This window comes from Geotrypetes seraphini, chromosome 5, assembly GCF_902459505.1.
Source record: "Geotrypetes seraphini chromosome 5, aGeoSer1.1, whole genome shotgun sequence".
In the NCBI taxonomy this organism is placed as follows: domain Eukaryota; kingdom Metazoa; phylum Chordata; class Amphibia; order Gymnophiona; family Dermophiidae; genus Geotrypetes; species Geotrypetes seraphini.
Genome location: NC_047088.1, coordinates 15,255,218 through 15,275,474, shown reverse-complemented (window position 1 = coordinate 15,275,474; position 20,257 = coordinate 15,255,218). Strand labels below are relative to the sequence as shown.

The window sequence follows — 20,257 nt, the reverse complement described above, 5'->3', positions numbered from 1 at the left end:
ACTTAGTCCAGCAATTTTCCACTTTTTTTTTTTTGGTTCTGTATTTTTCCAATGGAACGAAAAGAGTGGAAAATCGTTGGACTAAGTGAATAGCCCTCGATGGAGACTGTCCCAACTTTGTTGGTTGGGCTGAGACCTTTTCAGCGGCTCCTCATACTAGTTTCACTGCAAGCTTCAGTTACTGGAAGAAATGTTAGGATATTATTAAAAATTTATCTATTTGATAAACAAGAATGCTGATTTTTTTTTTTTTTTTTAAATATTACAATGGTGTTATATAATCATTTTTAACCTATGTTTTAATGATAGCAACGAGTTGAAGTCGCATCTTAGCTATTGCTGCATTTGACTGATGTACGTAGAAGTGTGTTTTTGAAATTGTATGTTCTGAAATGTTTCAGTTTCTTTGTTGTGAACCCCCTAGAACTGTTGGTGGGGCAGGAAACAAGAAAATAAATTATTATTATTATTATGTACATTTAAGGTTGGTGGGGCAGTAAACAAGAAAATAAATTATTATTATTATTATGTACATTTAAGGTTGGTGGGGCAGGAAACAAGAAAATAAATTATTATTATTATTATGTACATTTAAGGTTGGTGGGGCAGGAAACAAGAAAATAAATTATTATTATTATTATGTACATTTAAGGTTGGTGGGGCAGGAAACAAGAAAATAAATTATTATTATGTGCATTTAAGGTTGGTGGGGCAGTAAACAAGAAAATAAATTATTATTATTATGTGCATTTAAGGTTGGTGGGGCAGTAAACAAGAAAATAAATTATTATTATTATGTGCATTTAAGGTTGAGTAGATATAGCATGGAGACAGCTATACGGACATTCTGATTCTTATTTGTCATCATTTTCTCTATTTCAATTATAGAAAATAAATTCTCTACTTCAATTTTAGAAAATCAATAAAAACGAATTTGTTTGATCGATTGTAACCTAAGAATCTTATAGTGTATCATTTCTCCCAGCCTGTACCTCACATTCGATGACTTTGTATGGCGACCACTTCGCTGATTGTCCAGCACTTCTTGTTGTAAACCGCCTCGAACTATCATGGCTTTGGCGGTATATAAAAAATAAAATTATTATTATTATTTCTGCATTTCATCCCCAAGCCCAGTGTCTTGAACATTTTGGGATTCTCGGGTGCTGCCTGGCTTATTGTGCTGGGTCGTGCAGTACAGCGGTCTCCCCTTGAAGGAGTGTTCGCACTCATTTCAGTCTGAAGTAATTCGTTTTACAAATATTTAGGGCTCCTTTTACGAAGGTGCGCTAAGCGTTTTAGCGCACGCAGCGGATTAGTGCGCGCTAGCCGAAAACCTACCCCCTGCTCAAAAGGAGGCGGTAGCGGCTAGCGTGCGCAGCAATTTAGCACGCGCTATTCCGTGCGTTAAGGCCCTAGCGCGGCTTTGTAAAAGGAGCCCTTAGTGCTGTAAGTTACAGCTAGTGGTTGGTGCACGGTATGTGAAAACAGCAACCGCGGCAGTACCTGAGGCCCTGTTACAACGTTAACGAGACTCGCGGCCTAATAAGGACAGACTAGGCTACAGCCATGAACACAAAGAAAAACAACAAACGTGCTACACTGAAACTTGTGAGTTGAGAAATCAAATAGCAGGTTATTTGGGAGCCATTAACAAAATATTGCAAAGATTGAAAGTATTGTATAGAATAAACATTAATATTTTCCTTTGGTTCATATATGGGGGGATGGGATTATTTTATGATTTCTTTTATTTATGAAGGGATTATTCGATATAGTTTAGAATTTGATGTTATATTAAGAGTGATTTAAGTATAAATGATTGTATTACATGTTACACTTACTGGGAGCTTTAAAAAATGAATAAAGATTAATTAATATAACAAGTTATGGGGAGAGGGGGGAAATGATTGTTTTCTGTATTGTGTAGTTAAAGTGCCTTTTCTGTAATGTTTACCTCTAAATTAATTGTATGGCACTGTCAAAGTTTGAAAATCAATAAATATTAATTTTAAAAAATAACATGCACAGTAAAACTTTGGTTTGCGAGCATAATTCGTTACAGAAGCATGCTTGTAATCCAAAGCACTCGTATATCAAAGCGAATTTCCCCGTAAGAAATGCTGGAAACTCAGACGATTCGTTCCACAACCCCAAAAACTTTAACACAAAATGCAGTACTGTACGTACTTGTATTGCAAGACCTCGCTCATTTTGAATAATCACTGCACTGCTGGTGAATTGGGCACGATGCTTTTATTACGCTCAGTGGCGCTCGGTGCGGGATGTGCGTATACTGTGTGCGCTTGAACTGCGGCTACTTGTATTAACGTTCAGCCTGCTCAGCGATTTGACGCGCGTCTATTGACGCCTGCTAGACGTGACACGCGTATATGTGCTTGCACTGCAAGACAACGCTCGTTGATCGAGTTAAAATTTAATAAAATGGTTTTTCTCGTCTTGTCAAACACTCGCAAACCACGTTACTCGCTATCCAAGGTTTGACTGTATTTAACGGTGTGTTTTATAGGGAAGATAATTTCTTATTGTCATAGTATGTTTTAGTTTTTTAATAATTTTTAACATTGTACTTGAATGTTTTTAACAATTGTATTACTTTTATTATATAATTTTAGACCGTACATAGATAGTGTGTTCTATGAAACTGTACCATGTGCTGAAATGTCTCAGTATTTTCCTGTTGTGAACCGCCCAGAATTACTGGTTGGGCGGTATACAAGAAAATAAATTATTATTATTATTTTGTAGGCCAACAATTATGTTCTTAGTGAAAAGGTAATGTTAGTGTATGAGAAGCTGTCACTTTATTTTGTCTATCGTTGAACTGTGTTTGCTAATTGTTGTTGTGAAACCTGACTGCATCCTGGTGACACGGCCACCCACTTGGACTCCTCTTTTTCTCTGCCCACACTTCCCACCCCACCAGGTGGATTGGTAACATGGCCTACAAATAGTCTTCAGCTTTTATGGTTTCTTCATGCCCTTTTAAGGTTCTTTCCATTTTGTGTTTTTCCCTTCCCTTTGCTCTCTCACCCTTATCTATCACCTTCCGTAGAGTTACCAGATTTCCTCTTTAATAAAAAAAGAGGACACTTGGCCCCACCCCTGGCCCCGCCCTGTTCCCCCCAAGCTCTACTCCCAGCCCTGCAAGCACAAGATCCCATGGCAGGGGTGGGCATGGGGGGAGGGAGGAGGGCTCCGGATAGGTGTGCGAGAGGGGAGGGGGAGGAGGACTCTGGATAGGTGTGCAAGTGTAGTTACTTTCCCTGGACAAAAGTTCTAAAATTTTAAAGCTGCCTGGACGCCCAACCAAGTCCTTAAAAAGAGGCCATGTCCAAGGAAATCTGGTAACCCTAACACTCCCCCACCCTCTGCTATCTCACTGAAAGAAATCTCAGTGTTTTCTGCTGAATGCTCCGCCCTCTTTTCTCCTCCTCTTCTCTTTGGTGATTTCATCCTCTTGTCCCTTTTCACCTGAGTTGCCTTCCTCTCCCTTATATCCAGTTTAGAGCTTACTCAGCACGTGATCTTTCCCACCCACTCTGCTGGTAATGTTTTAGACCTAATTTTCTCCTCTTTCGATCCTAACCTTTCTCCTACCTTGCTCTCCTCTTTCCTTCTACCCTAGACAAACTATTTTCTTCTCTTACGTAATCTCCCACCCCCTGTTCCCTGACTCGCTCATACTTCTTCCTCCCTTCCTTTTCCTCCCGTTTCTATTTCCATGTTTCTAACCATTATGACCAAATCTCACCATCCATCCTCCCCCTTCTTTTGATGCCCCTTCTCTGTTCAGATACTTGATCTTGCAGCCCCGTTTTCCTCTCACTGCTCATCCCACCACCTTCATTCTCCATGGTTCCCTTTGCACCTTCCACTCCTCCAAACTCTTTCTCCATCATGCAGAAAGACAGGGGAACAAGTCTCACTCCCCTTCTGCACTCACAACCACACGTTCCGCAAAGCTGTCCGATAGGCCAAGCATGACTATCTCAGTCAGCAGATTACCACTGCCGTTAACCTTCCTCGAGCTCTTTTCAATGTTGTTGATAGTCCCTCTCCATCATCTACAGTTTCTCTGTCCTCCAATCCTTCCATCTTGCCTTTATCTTCTCTTGCAGATACCTGCCAATCTAAAATATACCAGTCTGTCTTGTCTTTATCTGTTAGTACACCACCTGCTTCCACTATAAGCCCCACTTCTTCCTCTCTTTTGGTCATCCACATGTCCTCTTGGACTACCTTCCACCTATTTAGGCTGACCGCATTCGCACACTCCTATTACTGAATCCCTCATTCTCCGCTCTCGACCCTGGCCCACCTTCTTAGTCAAATATTTTCCTCAATGCTAGGTTGCATAGGGAAGAGGTATGGTCAGTAGGAAAAAGGAGGTATTGATGCCTCTGTATAAGACTCTGGTGAGACCTCGTTTAGAATATTGTGTACAATTCTGGAGGTTGCACCTTCAAAAAGATATAAAAAGGATGGAGTCGGTCTAGAGGAAGGCTACTAAAATGGTATCACCAGAGTCTTATACAGGGGCGGTATATCAAGAACCATGAATAAAATTAAATTAAAAAATTTAAGCTCACTATACATATATACATTTTCTTCTCTTTTTTTTTTTTTTTAACAGGATGCAGCTGAATTTTAAGGATTCTTCACTCCGTTAAGGAAGGAGAGTTTGTCTACAAAAATCATTGGAGGTGAAGTTCCAGAACACGATGGGTCAGCAAAGACTGGTGAGTGAATTTTGGGGGAGTAGGACGTGTTCAAAGGCTTTTTTGGGACGGAGTTATTGATATTTTGGATCTGTAGTCACATTTTATTTGTAGCTAATGGGGATTATGCCTCAGCCAAAGTGACTGTTTTTGAGAATCTAGGGTCACTGTTTTAGTGAGGGCTTCAGTGAAACACAATTCTGAAATCCACCAAAGTAAATAAGGGTCTGTGTAATTGACATTTTAATTGAGTTCTTTTAAAACAGTTGTATAATTTTTATTTTAACGTGCAATAGAATGAGAAATAATTTTGGGATAAATACACACATGATGAATTTGACTTCCGCCCCCCCTAATACGCATGTTTCAGAATAGGAAATGTCATTAAAACCAGATTTTCCTGAGGTTATTGGCTATGAAAAGGGTATTTAGAGCAATTTCAAAGGTAGAATTTTGGTGACCAGGAGGCAGAAGATGTTTCGTTAAAGCTTTCCGTTCTAACTCACCGCTTTTTGCATACATACATGTTTATTCTCCTCTGAGAGCCTTCAGACCCAAACATTTCTACTTCCGAGTGTAGCTGCAGCTTTGCAACTTCTGTTAGTAGAAACAGTTTTGAGAAGATAAACATTGTGTCATTGGGAAAAAGTAGGAATGCTTCTCCCATCCAATCTTCTTGTTTATTGTTAATGTACGTATATTTTAACTTAAGGCAAAGCACAATACAACATTCATTAAAAAAATACAAAACTCTATGAAAATCAAATAGAACAAATGCACACCAATCTAAAATGCAATAAAATACAATTAAAACCAATGATGTAGCATACTCCACTATTTCTAAATGCTCACTTTGAGATTTGCCAGTCTTTTTCTGCATACTATTGGTCCGAAGTGTTGCCAGGTCTTCCCACAGCAGGGAACCTTCCTTCGGCCATGGCCAGGTATCTGTGCTGTTTTTGGGTTTCTTAGCTGTCACTTTAATCCCGTTGTCATGGAAGTGGGATATGTTTGTAGCTAATTTAGAATGATTGGCCATTTGCACGACCTCTAGAGGTAACATCCTGATGCAAACTAAACTGCTCAATTCCCTATTCTATATAAAATATACAATCTCTTGAAAACAAAAAACACGCGCCTCCCTACACTGTTCTATCTTTCCCTATTTATAAAACTGACATCTACTATATATATAAAAATTAATTAAAAAGGTGTACTTACAATTTATACAGTATTAATTCCGTACGGTCTCTGGGTGACTAGAAATATATGTTTTGGCTCACCCAGGAGCACCCTTCGTCCAGGGACAAACGTCCCCTGAACGAGTTTCTCTGTGGAGTTCACCGGAACACCTGAAAAATAAAATCTGTTAATCACGCAAGCGCGTGAAACCCAAGCATTATCACGTCGGGCAGTCACCACTGAAGTAAAAGGCTGCTTTGTTTACCTCATTGGAATAACTACAAGACGGCATTGTATCTTCCAAAACAGACAACATTTGTTTATTGTTAGTATAAAAAACTTACAGTATTACAGCAGCAAAGACATATTGGAAAAATGTATTGTCAGTTTAGAATATGCAATGGAGAGAAGAATGTGCACCCATATGCTTAGCAGGGGGCTAGCAGTTCCCCGTAGCATAAGTAAGTGAATCTCTCTGGCTTTACCTAGAATACACGTGTTTTTTATACAGAGCAATTCTTCCTTTGTTCCAAGAAAGTCCATCCCCGAATTCTGGTTATGTAATTCCCTATTGGTACATAAAATAATGTAAAGCTAGCTCCTCCCTCTGTCCACGCCTCTCTCACCTCCACCAGGGGCCTTGCAGAAACAGAGAACTGTTGTTGAACTTTCTTCTTTCAGCACGGAGACATGCAGCTGCTAATTAGAGGTTTTACAATTCTGTGCATATTCGAGCTGGTGTCCTTGTAAGATGAAAAGTTGGCAAAGATGACCTTTCAACAATCCAGCTGTCTGGTTCCCATAGCTTGGTTGGGAGACAGGAAACCCATGGTTTGGTACCAAGTTATTTCATCTCGTTACACCCACATGAGCAGAGTTCCTTGCTCATTATAAAAGTTTTATGGCTTTCTAGGGTGTCTGGCATATGAAGTCTATGAAGCATACAGCACTGATAACAGTTCAGCAGAGCACTGATAACAGTTCAGCAGAACCTTGAAGGGATATCCTCCCAGCAGGGAAACAAGAATAGCATTGTTAGCATTGCAAAAAAACTGAAGATGTTTACAGACAGCAAGGTACAGGCTGGGCCTGGCTATGGGAAAATATGTCTGTAGTGTCCAGCATAGTGTCCAGCATACACAAGTGAAAATATAGGTCTGTAGAGTCCAGTTGAATCATCCGTATGTCCAGGATATCCAATGTCAAAATAGAGGCAGTTAATCTCGCATACTGTGTAATCACTTACTATATTTTATTAAAACATCTTATAAACAAGAGTGCTTTCAGTTGTTTCCTAAAAGTGGTTGTATCTTTCCCTAATCTGAGATGAACTGGTATCTGGTTCCATTCTTTTGGACTTGCAATCGAAAATGGACATTGTCTGGTCTCTTCCTAATGTATTACACTAAGAAATTAAGTCGTTAGATGCCTAGCACTCTCTGACAGTAATGCTCAAATTGGCATGTACATTTTCAAAAAGCTAGATAAATAATAAGGGGTATTATAATTCAGTATCTTGTGTATAGAAAGCGAAATTTTAGAGGTGATTCTCTTCTCTTTTGACCAACCAATGCAGTTCCTTTAAGATTGGAGTTATATGTTAGACAAGTGGCCGTATTGTGCACAGTTTGTTACGGAAGCCCTAAACAGAGTGAATTACAGTAGTCTAATTTAGCCAAAGGGACCACTAATCTAAAATTCTCAGGTAGAATCATAGGCTTCAGTTTGTGCAGTAAATAACTTTAAAAATGTGGATTTTACCAATGCACATATGTGGACTAAAAGTCAATTCATCTTTCGTTGTCAAAAATTCCCGACAAATTTTCTGCATACTTAAAAACATTTTCCTCGCAAAGGCAGCTTAATAAGGACGCTGCCGGGTTTTTTTTTCAGTGGGGAAGCAGCATTCACCATTTATAATGTGTTTTTGGAATTTCAATGTGCTAAGCAATATTCATATGCTGTATCTTATATTAAACTCCTCTTGCTTCTCCTTGAATTGAAATAGGAGCCTGTCATAGTGTGGCTGAAAAGGATGAGGAACAGCACAAGAAAACCAGTACTTGAAACCTTCCTTGCGCTCTGATGATAGGCAAATTTGCAACAATGTTTGTTTTTATTTATAATCCGCTTTAATAGTGGGATCCCCTTCCACCACCTCCACCCCCCCAAAGCACAAATGCTCTCAATTCATATAACATCAACACACAGACGCATATTGGTAGAAACATGGCCACAGCCCTGTTTATTGGTAACTAACATTTTAACAACCAACCAACCAACAGAACAATTGTCCAGAGCTATAAAAATATCAAAGTATAGCCCCAACCCTGCCATGTCAGTAAGGATCTGAGGGGTATCATGTCCCTTACAAGCCCTATTCAGCAGGGTCATCCGACCCCTTGGCATGGTTCCCTCGATGAGCCCAGCAGCCAGTAGCTTGGGATACCGCACCTGAGTACAACCTGTGAACAACCCTCAAAACACCCACAAGGGAGGGTGAGCGGGAAAAGCCACCTTGGAGGACCAGGAACACCACGACTCCTCTGAGGTCACAGCTTTTTATGATCAATCATTTTTATTAAATTCAAAAACATGCAAGTACAACATGTCAAGCAGATAAACAGAACAGTCAAAATAGCCCTCCACTCTCCACCCCCCTTGAAAAAGTAACCCCCCACCCCCCTGAAGTCATGACTAATTAATACCTCACTACCAACGTCCCCTGCGGCCGTGGCCCTCCAATGGCCTTCCAAATCTTCAGCGGGAAGATGCTGCCAGCCATTCCCTGTGGCGCGTGCTCACCTCCCGTCCCCGCGTTGCCCTCGATATGGGCTCTCAGATTCCCGAATCACAAAGCAGAGTACAACATAACATGCACAATAAAATTAACTAAAATAACATTATAATAATCGTTCAACAATTAAAACTTCCACACAGTCATAAAACAAAACAGCAATAATAATATACAGACATCAATTTCTTTATACAGGAGCTTACAGTATTAATCACACAACAGAACAACTCTACTGCAACCATCAACTCAGCTCATGTATGGTGTTCCAACATTTTAAAAAAAAACCCACCCAAACTTCTCTGCTGTTTAATATAAGATAGAAGCTTATTCCACTCTTCAGATCCTAAACATGAAAAAGTCCCAGCTCTAACAGTTGGCAACTTAAGCTCCCTTCTAGATGGTATAGACCAGTGATTCCCAACCCTGTCCTGGAGGAACACCAGGCCAATCGGGTTTTCAGGCTAGCCCTAATGAATATGCATGAGAGAGATTTGCATATGATGGAAGTGATAGGCATGCAAATTTGCTTCATGCATATTCATTAGGGCTAGCCTGAAAACCCAATTGGCCTGGTGTTCCTCCAGGACAGGGTTGGGAACCACTGGTATAGACAGATCATGCTGCAGAGCTGAAGGCAGCTTTGGGAGCAAAGTATATGGAGGTACACATTCAACCTAATCTCGTGGAGCAAATCCTTGAACGCTTAAGTAGGTCGGCAATACGAGTCTGTATTTAATCCTGAATTCTATCTTAAACCAATAAAGCTTAAGATAATATTCAGATACATGATCACATTTCTTCAGCTGATATAGTGCTCTAATAATAAGAGTTCTGAGCTACCGGCAAAGAATTCAATACCACCAAAGGGATACCCAGCAATACAATATTACAATTTGTATTTCTTTATTTATACCCCACCTTTCCTAAGGCGGGTCACAGAAAAGTACATACACAAACAGAATCACATACAATACAAGAAATCAAACATCAATATAACATAATAATAATAATGCAAAGCCTCCTAAAATTGCAAAGAGGCAATAATCAAATGTCGATAATACTTTCATTTGGAGTATGTTTCTGTAGTCGCCCCATAACAAATAATGATGGAGTTTACTCAAGAAATGCAATTTAAAATGCACTTTCTTTATCATGCCCAATACATGCTGTCTTCTTGCTAACTGTAAATCAACAATTACCCCCAAGATACCGGAATTCTGAGGACACCTGTAACTAGTTGCGATTAATCTTGTCAACAAGAAAGCAAATCTTGCAAAAGAGAAACATGCACATAAATAGTCACAGTTACCCAACATAGAAATCATACAGTATTCAAAACCTTTGACAACTTCCATGTGGTAGCAACAAGAGGAAAGATGCTGGGGTGGGGGAGGGGTTGATAGAGGGAAGAGAGCTATTCTACGTGGTCTGTACTGTAGCTGTTATGTCTGATTCCCTTTATATAAGTGATGCTGGCTACCGAACCATGGTCCATGTCAAGTTTTGTTTAGGGGAAGGTGGGGAGAGGATGGTAATTTATTATAATTATTTTTATTTCTTCATGAAAATGTTTTCTTTAAATCCTCATGGCTAATAATTGAAAAACTGTTCAGCAATTGGCCTCTCTAGGATGATCTGATTTGCTCACTGTTCTGATCACTCTGTACTCGCATTAAATTATAATTACATGTGCAGAATCATGGAATCATTCAAAAACAGCATTAAAGTGCATAGTCTTTGCAAAGAACACGTTCCATAACTGAGAAAGTATCTGCCTAGGCCAGCGGTGGTCAACTCCTGTCCTCGAGGGTCGGAATCCAGTTGGTTTTTCAGGGTTTCCCCAATGAATATGCATGAGATCTATTTGCATGCATATTGATTGGGGAAATCCTGAAAACCCGACTGGATTCCGGCCCTCAAAGACCGGAGTTTCCCCACCCCTGGTCTTAGGCTCTCCTTGATATACCAAAGGCGTCTTGGAGAATGGATGATCCTCCTTCTGGTATTTGAACTAGTGTTTGTGTATCTTCCCAAAGCATCCGAAAGATTCATCGTAAATGTCACCACTTTATACATAGCTGTCGCATTCTTCAGAACACGTAATGTCTGTACCCCAGGGGTGAGCAAACTTTAAATTTTACACTGGGCTCCTTTGCTGCAGGCAGAGACCACTTTTACAGCCTCCTACTCTTCTGGGTGTTTTTGGCATTTCTTGCTGCCCTATATATAATTCTTACATAATTTGAAATCATACCCAGCAAAATGACTAATTAAAAACAGTTAATGATATCAAATATTCAGCATCTGAACACTGAGGACAAAAAAAGTGCCATTCAAACCATATACTGTATATACTCGAATATAAGACGATCCGAATATAAATTGAGGTACCTTTCCCCCCCAAAAAAGGAGGAAAAAAGGTTGACTCGAATATAAGCCAGGGGCTGGAGGGGTTAATATTCATGTGCCCTGCCAGGATCTGCACCCAGCCCCCCTTTCTATTCTTTAGGATTCTGTATGGAATGTTGCTACTCTTTGGGGTTCCGGAATCTTTTGTTACTTTTGGGATTCCAGAATCTTTCTATTCTTTAGGATTCTGAATGGAATGTTGCTACTCTTTGGGATTCCAGAATCTTTCTATTCTTTAGGATTCTGAATGGAATGTTGCTACTCCTGGGATTCCAGAATCTTGCTATTCTTTAGGATTCTGTATGGAATGTTGCTATTCTTTGGGGTTCCGGAATCTTTTGTTACTTTTGGGATTCCAGAATCTTTCTATTCTTTAGGATTCTGAATGGAATGTTGCTACTCTTTGGGATTCCAGAATCTTTCTATTCTTTAGGATTCTGAATGGAATGTTGCTACTCCTGGGATTCCAGAATCTTGCTATTCTTTAGGATTCTGTATGGAATGTTGCTATTCTTTGGGGTTCCGGAATCTTTTGTTACTCTTTGGGATTCCAGAATCTTTCTATTCTTTAGGATTCTGTATGGAATGTTGCTACTCTTTGGGGTTCCAGAATCTTTTGTTACTCTTTGGGATTCCAGAATCTTTCTATTCTTTAGGATTCTGAATGGAATGTTGCTACTCCTGGGATTCCAGAATCTTGCTATTCTTTAGGATTCTGTATGGAATGTTGCTATTCTTTGGGGTTCTGGAATCTTTTGTTAATCTTTGGGATTTCAGAATCTTTCTGTTCTTTAGGATTCTGTATGGAATGTTGGTACTCTTTGGGGTTCCGGAATCTTTTGTTACTCTTTGGGATTCCAGAATCTTTCTATTCTTTAGGATTCTGTATGGAATGTTGCTACTCTTTGGGGTTCCGGAATCTTTCTATTCTTTAGGATTCTGAATGGAATGTTGCTACTCTTTGGATTTGGCCAGGTACTAGGGACCTGGATTGGCCACCATGAGAACGGGCTACTGGGCTTGATGGATTATTGGTCTGACCCAGTAAGGCTATTCTTTTATGTTCTTATGATTTGTAGTTATAAAGACCCGATGTTTTATTCAAGAAAGGGTCCTTTTTGATATGTAGTACTGTTCAGAATTATAAGAAGAAGAGTGTATTTCTAGATACATATTACGTTACCTAACTTCTGTAGACCACTTTCTGTAGCTCCAATATAAATTTAATACTTTATTCCATTTGAATATTTTGTTTGTTTGACGTGATCCTTTTTCCTGCTTGATTCCTGTGGCATTAGTATGTATGTTTTGATAGAGATTTAATTGAGGCTCTATGTTGATTGGCATGCAGGCAAGTGTTTTGGCTTCATGCCCTCATTTTGTGCTTCTTTCATGGTGGAATCGTGCTCTGAGTTCTTTGTTCAGCTCCAGATGTTGGTGATGTCTCGAATGTGACTAAGGGGCTCATTTTCAAAACAAAAAAAACGGCATAAAGTGGCACTTGGACAGTAAAATCTCCTAAACATTCAAATTGCCTTTTCTGAAACCTGTTTTCTGGATGGTTTTCTGTGCTCTTCATCTGCTGTTCACCTCATTTCCAAGGGGGCATGTTATAGGCGTGGTTTGGGTGGGAGTAGGGGGCGCTTAGGATAATCGAACATAGAGCATAGAAACATTTTACAAAATGTCCAGGGCAAAATTTTGACGTTTTGGGCCTAGACCAGATTTGAAAATGAATAAGTGCCAAAAGTTGCCCAAGCTGACCAAATAATCACTGACCTCCCCCTCCCACCCCCAAAGATGTGAAGGAAACAGTACAAACATGTCTTTATGATAGGCTAAGATAGAGATAGGCAATTCCGGTCCTCAAGAGCTGGAGCCAGGTCAGGTTTTCAGGATCTCCACAATGAATATGTACGAGATGGATTTGCATGCACTGCCTCCTTGAGATGCAAATCTATCTCATGCATATTTATTGTGGATATCCTGAAAATCTGACCTGGCTCCGGCTCTCGAGGACCGGAATTGCCTAAGACGTTATAGCCGGTCCTGTTAGAGCAGCAAGCAGGTGTCTGGAGTAGCCTGGTAGGTCAGTGCAGTGGACCCCCAAAAAGGCCCATTTCCCACTCTTAACTAGTACACTTGTGTTGGAAAGTTTGAGCCCATCAAAACCCACCGTACTTTTATATAGGCTTTGCTATAAAACCCAGAAGCCACTTGCTTTAGCATGTAACTATCTAGGTGCAATTATGGAAAGTGCTAGCTCTGCTAGACAATATTCCCAACTGTTCAGAATTATTTATGCAAAAAATGTCTTAGCACCACACACACATTAATTAAATTTTTTGTTTGGATCTTCAGAATGCTGTCGGGGATAAGATACTCCCAAATGCTTAAGTCTCCATCGATCCAATTGTTAATGCGCTTATTTGTCACTATTTTTCCACAAAAAGAATAAAACTTTTACACCACTTATCTTGTTTTGTTTTTTTCAGGTGCATTAAATCTTCAAATTGCCACCTCTCCCGACATGCATGTTTCAAAGAAAATTTCAGGGTCGAGGGGGTCTATGACGTCTGAGGGAGCATTGCTATGCAGTAGTTCAATGCTCCCTCGGACATTATAGATCCCCTCTATTATAGGTTTTCTCTACCCAATTTTTGGATGCCCGTCACCAGACGTCCAAACTTGGTCTTAGATGTCATATTGAAAATACCCCTCCACATATCTCAAAAGTAATAATGGGTCTTGCATAGAGCAATGAGGCTGAAAACGTTGCACTGTAATTGTTGCCAGTGGCTTTTTAATATTCTTATGAAGGGTGTGTATGCATGAGCTTCTTTTTGGTTTTCGAGATTTTCTGGGCCTGTGAGCCATGCTTATGTAAATATGAGATGCGATTGCTTTTATTAAGCGCACAAAAGCTGCAGAAGGAAATCGGAGCACCAAGGGAACGAGTGTACAAAGATGAGAAGAGCCAGAACAGAGCCTTGGGGGTCCACCCATTGCTAGGGAGATTGCAGAGGGAGAGGACAGATTGTCTAGCTACTTAAGCATTGTTGCTCTGATTGTTTAGTGCGATCAGAAAAGGCTGTGCTGCCTCTATTGGAGATGAGCACTGAAATGCTCTGTAAATACTGAGTCTGGATGAATAGAGGCCAGCTGAGAGTGGGCTTGTTTGAATCCTTCTCTCTGGTTTCTCTTAGACGGTGGTGATGCATTGTAGATTTCAGCTCCCGAAGCTTGGCTTCTTTCTTGTGAAGTTATAGGGAGTGCTGCAAAATGACAGAAGGCTTACTGAGCATGGTGCATTAATGAAATACATGATGGAATTGTTTTATTCTGCATGTTAGTGAATGACTGGTACTGACTCCAATGCCATTTTTTTTCATTCAGTTTAAGGAGGAATATACGTTTTTGGTACGTTATTGCCCCCACTGAAGGGTCATATGCCATATTGCTGTCCTCTTAATTTGATTTAATTTTTTTTTCTTTCAAATAATTTATTCCTGAGAAGCGTGCTATAGCCCAGTGTTTCTCAACTTCTTCAAGCTAAGTACCCCCTAAGCCTAACAAATGCCAACTGAGTACCCCCGCCCAAGCTCCGCCCCAGACCTGCCCAACCTTTGCCCCTGACCCCACCCCCTAATAATAGTACTAATTGTAATGCAATTTCTTCCATCCATTTTTCATATACACACAGTATAATCTTATTAATATACTAGTCTTTAAGCCCGTTACATTAATGGGTGCTAGAATGTGTGTGTCTGTCTTTTTCTCTCTATGGCCACTTTCAGTCTCTCTTTCCTCGGCTGTCCACCATCACCCCTTCCCTGTTCCCCCTGTGCAGCAGGAGCCCTTCTCCCTTCTTTTTAAGTCTCCCCCTGTCCAGCAGCACCCATTCATTCTCCCCCCTGTCCAGCAGTAGGTCTTCTCCCTTCCTTTTACCTCCCCCCTGTCTAGCAGCACCTCTTCCCTACTTCCCCTATCCAACAGTAGGCCTCCCTTCCTGTTATCTCCTCCCCCCCATCTAACAGCACCTCTTCCATGCTCCCCCTGTCCAGCAGTAGGCCTCCCTTCCTGTTACCTCCCCCCCTGTCCAGCACCACCTCTTCCCTGCTCCTCCTGTACTGCAGCACCCCCTTATCTGCTCCCCCTGTCCAGTCCGGCGATCTCCAGCCATCGGGCCGGCTCCTGCAGGGAGTCTCATTCCTGCCCTGTCCCCACCGGGCGTGCGAGCCTGCTCCACCCCCTCCCGACCTGCTGGGAGTATTTGAATTTGACCCAACGCTTCCTGTTGAGGGAACCACTCTTCACTGGACTCAGCGGCGAACTCCAGCCATCGGGCTGGCTCCTGCAGGGAGTCTCGTTCCTGCCCTGTCCCCGCCGGGTGTGCGAGCTTGCTCCGCCCCCTCCCGACCTACCGGGAGCATTTGAATTGAACCCGATGCTTCCTGTTGAGGGAACCTCTCATTGCCGGACTCAGCGGTGGGAGGGTTGGATGGGAGGGTCAACAGGGGTTCGGGTGCGCCGGGGGGGGGGGGGGGGAAGCGACGACGACAAACTGCACAAAATGCCATTGCTGGAGAGCAGGGAGTGCTGCTTTTTAACATTTCTCGGCCGTAGTAAGCGCACATGCGCACTCTTGCCAGCCACAGACCTGCAGATCATGGAAGCATAGAAACATAGAAATAGATGGCAGATAAGGGCCACGGCCCACCAAGTCTGCCCACCCCAATAACCCTCCCCTACCTTTCTCTGTGAAGAGATCCCACGTATCGATCCCATTTTGACTTAAAATCAGGCACGCTCCTGGCCTCGACCATCTGCAGTGGAAGATTATTCCAGTGATCAACCACCCTCTCGGTGAAGAAGTATTTCCTGGTGTCACCATGTAGTTTTCCGCCCCTGATTTTCCACGGATGCCCTCTTGTTGCCGTGGGGCCTTTGAAAAAGAAGATATCCTCCTCCACCTCTATACGGCCCGTGAGATATTTGAACGTCTCGATCATGTCCCCCCTCTCTCTGCGTTCCTCGAGTGAGTATAGCTGCAATTTTTTCAGCCTTTCCTCATATGGGAGATCCTTGAGCCCCGAGACCATCCGGGTGGCCATACGCTGGACCGACTCAAGTCTCAGCACATTTTTGCGGTAATGCGGCCTCCAAAATTGTACACAGTACTCCAGATGGGGTCTCACCATGGATCTGTACAATGGCATAATGTCTTCGGGCTTCCGGCTGACAAAACCCCTACGTATGCAACCTATGATTTGTCTAGCCTTAGATGAAGCTTTCTCCACTTGCTTGGCAGTCTTCATGTCCTCACTGATGATCACCCCTAAGTCACGTTCTGCTACAGTCCTTTGTAGGATTTTACCATTAAAGGTGTACGTCTTGCATGGATTTTGGCTGCCCAGGTGCATGACTTTACATTTTTTGGTATTGAAACTGAGTTGCCAGGTCCTGGACCAGTGCTCCAGTAGGAGTAGGTCGTGCACCATACTGTCAGACATTGAGTTTCCGTCTGGCCCTGTGCTTTGGTCTGACGTGTTCCTGCCTACTACATTGCATAGTTTGGCGTCATCGGCAAATAGCGCTATTTTACCTTGAAGTCCCTCAGCCAAGTCCCTTATGAAGATGTTGAATAGGATCGGGCCCAAGATGCGGCACTCCACTGATCACCTCCGTCTTTTCGGATGGGGTGCCGTTCACCATCACCCTCTGAAGCCTACCTCCAAGCCAGTCCCTAACCCATGCTGTCAATGTGTCTCCTAATCCTATAGAGCTCATCTTGTTCAACAACCTGCAGTGTGGCACGCTATCGAATGCTTTGCTGAAATCCAAGTATACGATGTCTAGGGACTCCCCAACATCCAGCTTCCCTGTCACCCAGTCAAAGAAGCTGATTAGGTTAGATTGGCAGGACCTCCCCTTAGTAAATCCATGTTATCGCGTATCTCGTAGATTCTCCTCGTCTAAGATCGTATCCAATTGGCGTTTGATTAGAGTTTCCATTAGCTTGCTCACTATTGATGTGAGACTCACTGGTCTGTAGTTAGCAGCCTCCGTCCTGCATCCTGCATCCTTTTTTGTGGAGTGGAATGACGTTAGCCGTTTTCCAGTCCAATGGGACTTTACCTGTACTAAGGGAGAGATTGAAGAGCCCGGATAGCGGTTCCGCTAAGACGTCACTTAATTCCCTGAGTACCCTGGGGTGTAGGTTGTCTGGTCCCATTGCTTTGTTAACCTTGAGATTAGATAGTTCAAAGTGGACAGTGCTGGGTGAAAACTCGAAATTTCGAAATGGGTCTGCAGAGCTATCCCTTGTCTGCAGCTGAGGGCCGGATCCCGGCGCCTCACGGGTGAAGACTGAGCAGAAGTATTCATTTAATAGTTCAGCCTTTTCAGAGTCTGATTCTACATAGTTCCCGTCTGGTTTCTTAAGGCGTACTATCCCGCCTGTGTTTCTGTTTCTATCACTAATATACCTGAAGAGGGGTTTATTGCCCTTCTTGATGTTCTTCGCTAGATTCTCCTCCATTCTAAATTTGGCCTCTTTGACCTTTGTTTTGACTGCTCTTGACTTGGCCAGATAGTCTTCCCTAGAGTCCTGCATCCCTGATTGTTTATAAGATATGAACGCTCTTTTCTTTTCTTTTATGAGGTCTGAGATCTCTGCAGAGAACCACTGTGGCTTATTGTTTCTTCGCCGTTTACTTACCAATTTAATAAAGCGGTTGGTTGCTTCTAGTATGGTAGCTTTTAGAGTTGACCACAATACTTCCACATTATCTGTTTCTGCTCGGTTATGCAGCGCCTGATGGATGAAATCCCCCATGCCCTCGAAGTTGGCGTCCTTGAAGCTGAGGACCTTGGTTAATGTGTTAGATTTTGTGAAACCTTTCCTGAGATTGAACCATACCATGTTGTGGTCACTGGAGGCCAACCTGTCGCCCACCGAGACCTCTGTGACACTTTCTCCATTGGTAAGTATCAGGTCCAGTATTGCCCGATCCCTTGTTGGCTCCAATACCAGTTGCCTGAGTCATGCTCCATGAATAGAGTTTAATAGCCTTCTGCTGCTGTTGGACGCAGAGGAAAGTGTGGTCCAGTCCACATCAGGCATATTGAAGTCACCTAACAATACAGTGTCCCCACGCAAGGTGATATTCTCTATATCCTCGATTAATTTCATATCCAGGTCATCCTGCTGTCTTGGGGGTCTGTATACTACACCAAGATACAGGCATTTGTCCTTCCCCCTAGCCAGATTCACCCAAAGGGATTCCCCTGTGTACCTGACATCTGCAATTCTGGTGACTTTAATGTCATCTTTGGTATATAGTGCTACCCCTCCTCCCAATTTGCCCTCCCTGTCTCGGCGAAGCAAGCAGAGCTGCCCTGTAAGTGAGAGAAAGAGACAAAATGAGAGGAAGGTCTTCTGCGTTTGCCTGTGGAGGAAGTTACTAGCTGCCAGGAATCAGCATCTCCAGCCTCTTCCTGTATTCCGATGGTTGGACCCAAGGTTGCCGGTTTGGTTGCTTTGGGAGTAATGAGGATAAGAGTAATGAGGATAAGAGTGCGCATGCGCTGCTTAGGGTTTTATTATAAGAGACTAGCTGATGACCCGGCGTTGCACGGGTATTTAATTATAGCAATAACACTGTAAATGGATTCAAATAAAGATACTTTATAGTGGTGAATGAAATTATTGTTTTACAGCGTAATAAAAAGTACAATATTCAAATTATAATGTGAAATATTTGACAAAATGAATACAATACAACTAACGCAAAACGTGATTATAAACAAAATTTTTAGTTTCACCTCCAGGAGCAAGAACATATAAATTGATGGGGGAACCCACCCCAGAGCAAGCAACATAGAGTTGTGGGCCGAGAGACCCCCAGAACATATCACCCCAGGTAGTGAGGGATCTGCATACCAAGTTTCGTTCAAATCAGTCAAGCCGTTTTTGAATTACTGTGAGAATGGCAGCTTTTTACATTTTTTCCATTGACATGAATGGGTGATATCTGATTTTCTGTTTGTAGCTCCTCCCACGTGTGCAGGAGGGCCGCAAGAACCCCAGAACATATCACCCCAGGTAGTGAGGGATCAGCATACCAAGTTTCGTTCAAATCGGTCAAACCGTTTTTGAATTACAGTGAGAATGGCAGCTTTTTACATTTTTTCCATTGACATGAATGGGTGAAATCTGATTTTATGTGTGTAGCTCCGCCCACGTGTGCAGGTGGACCGCGATACCCCTAGAACATATCATCCCAGGCAGTGAGGGATCTGCATACCAAGTTTCGTTCAAATCGGTCAAGCCATTTTTGCGTGATCGCAGCACATACACACACACACACACACACACACACACACATACATACCTCCGATTTTATATATATATAGATAATGGTAACCACAAAATTAAAAAAAACCCACAAAGCACACTGTAGACAGAGAAAATGTTATCATTTATATTTGGGGTTTTTTTCAAAGAGGTCAAGGCAGATGACTTTAAAATATGGAATCATAAAAGCATAGAAACATGATGGCAGATAAAGGCCAAATGATCCATCTATTCTGCCCATCTGCAGTAACCATTACCTTTTTCTCTTTCGAAAGATCCCACATGCCTATCTCAGGCCCTTTTGAATTCAGACACAGTCTCTGTCTCCACCACTTCTTCTGGGAGACTGTTCCATGCATCTACCACCCACAGTCAGTAACAACTATAGAAAAATAGACAAATATAGAGCAAAGTATAGAAAGCAGATATAAATTCACAAAACTGACACATTTTGATCACTAAATTGAAAATAAAATTATTTTTCATACCTTTGTTGTCTGGTGATTTCATGAGTCTCTGGTTGTACTTCCTTCTGACCGTGCATCCAATATTTCTTTCTTTCTGCCTCCTGCACACTTCCTCTCCTCCGGACCCCATTCCCTTCCCCAACCAACATCTCTCTCTCTGTCCCTCCATGAGTCCAACTTTTCTTCTTCTCTCCTCCGCCCCTATTGGCAATATGTCTCCCCCTCTCTCTCCCTCACTGTCCATCCAGGCATCTCTCCTACTCCCTCTACTGCCACACCCGACATTTCTCCCTCTCTCATC

At 42.1% G+C, this 20,257-nt stretch overlaps 1 protein-coding gene across 1 annotated transcript in view; it reads left to right on the top strand.

Annotated features, from left to right (window-relative positions):
* Positions 1 to 20,257, top strand: part of NEXMIF (neurite extension and migration factor) — a 523,277-nt gene that overhangs the window by 245,014 nt on the left and 258,006 nt on the right. Inside the window, 1 exon segment of the mRNA XM_033945779.1 lies at positions 4,658 to 4,763. The gene's annotated coding sequence lies outside the window, so the exon portion shown is untranslated.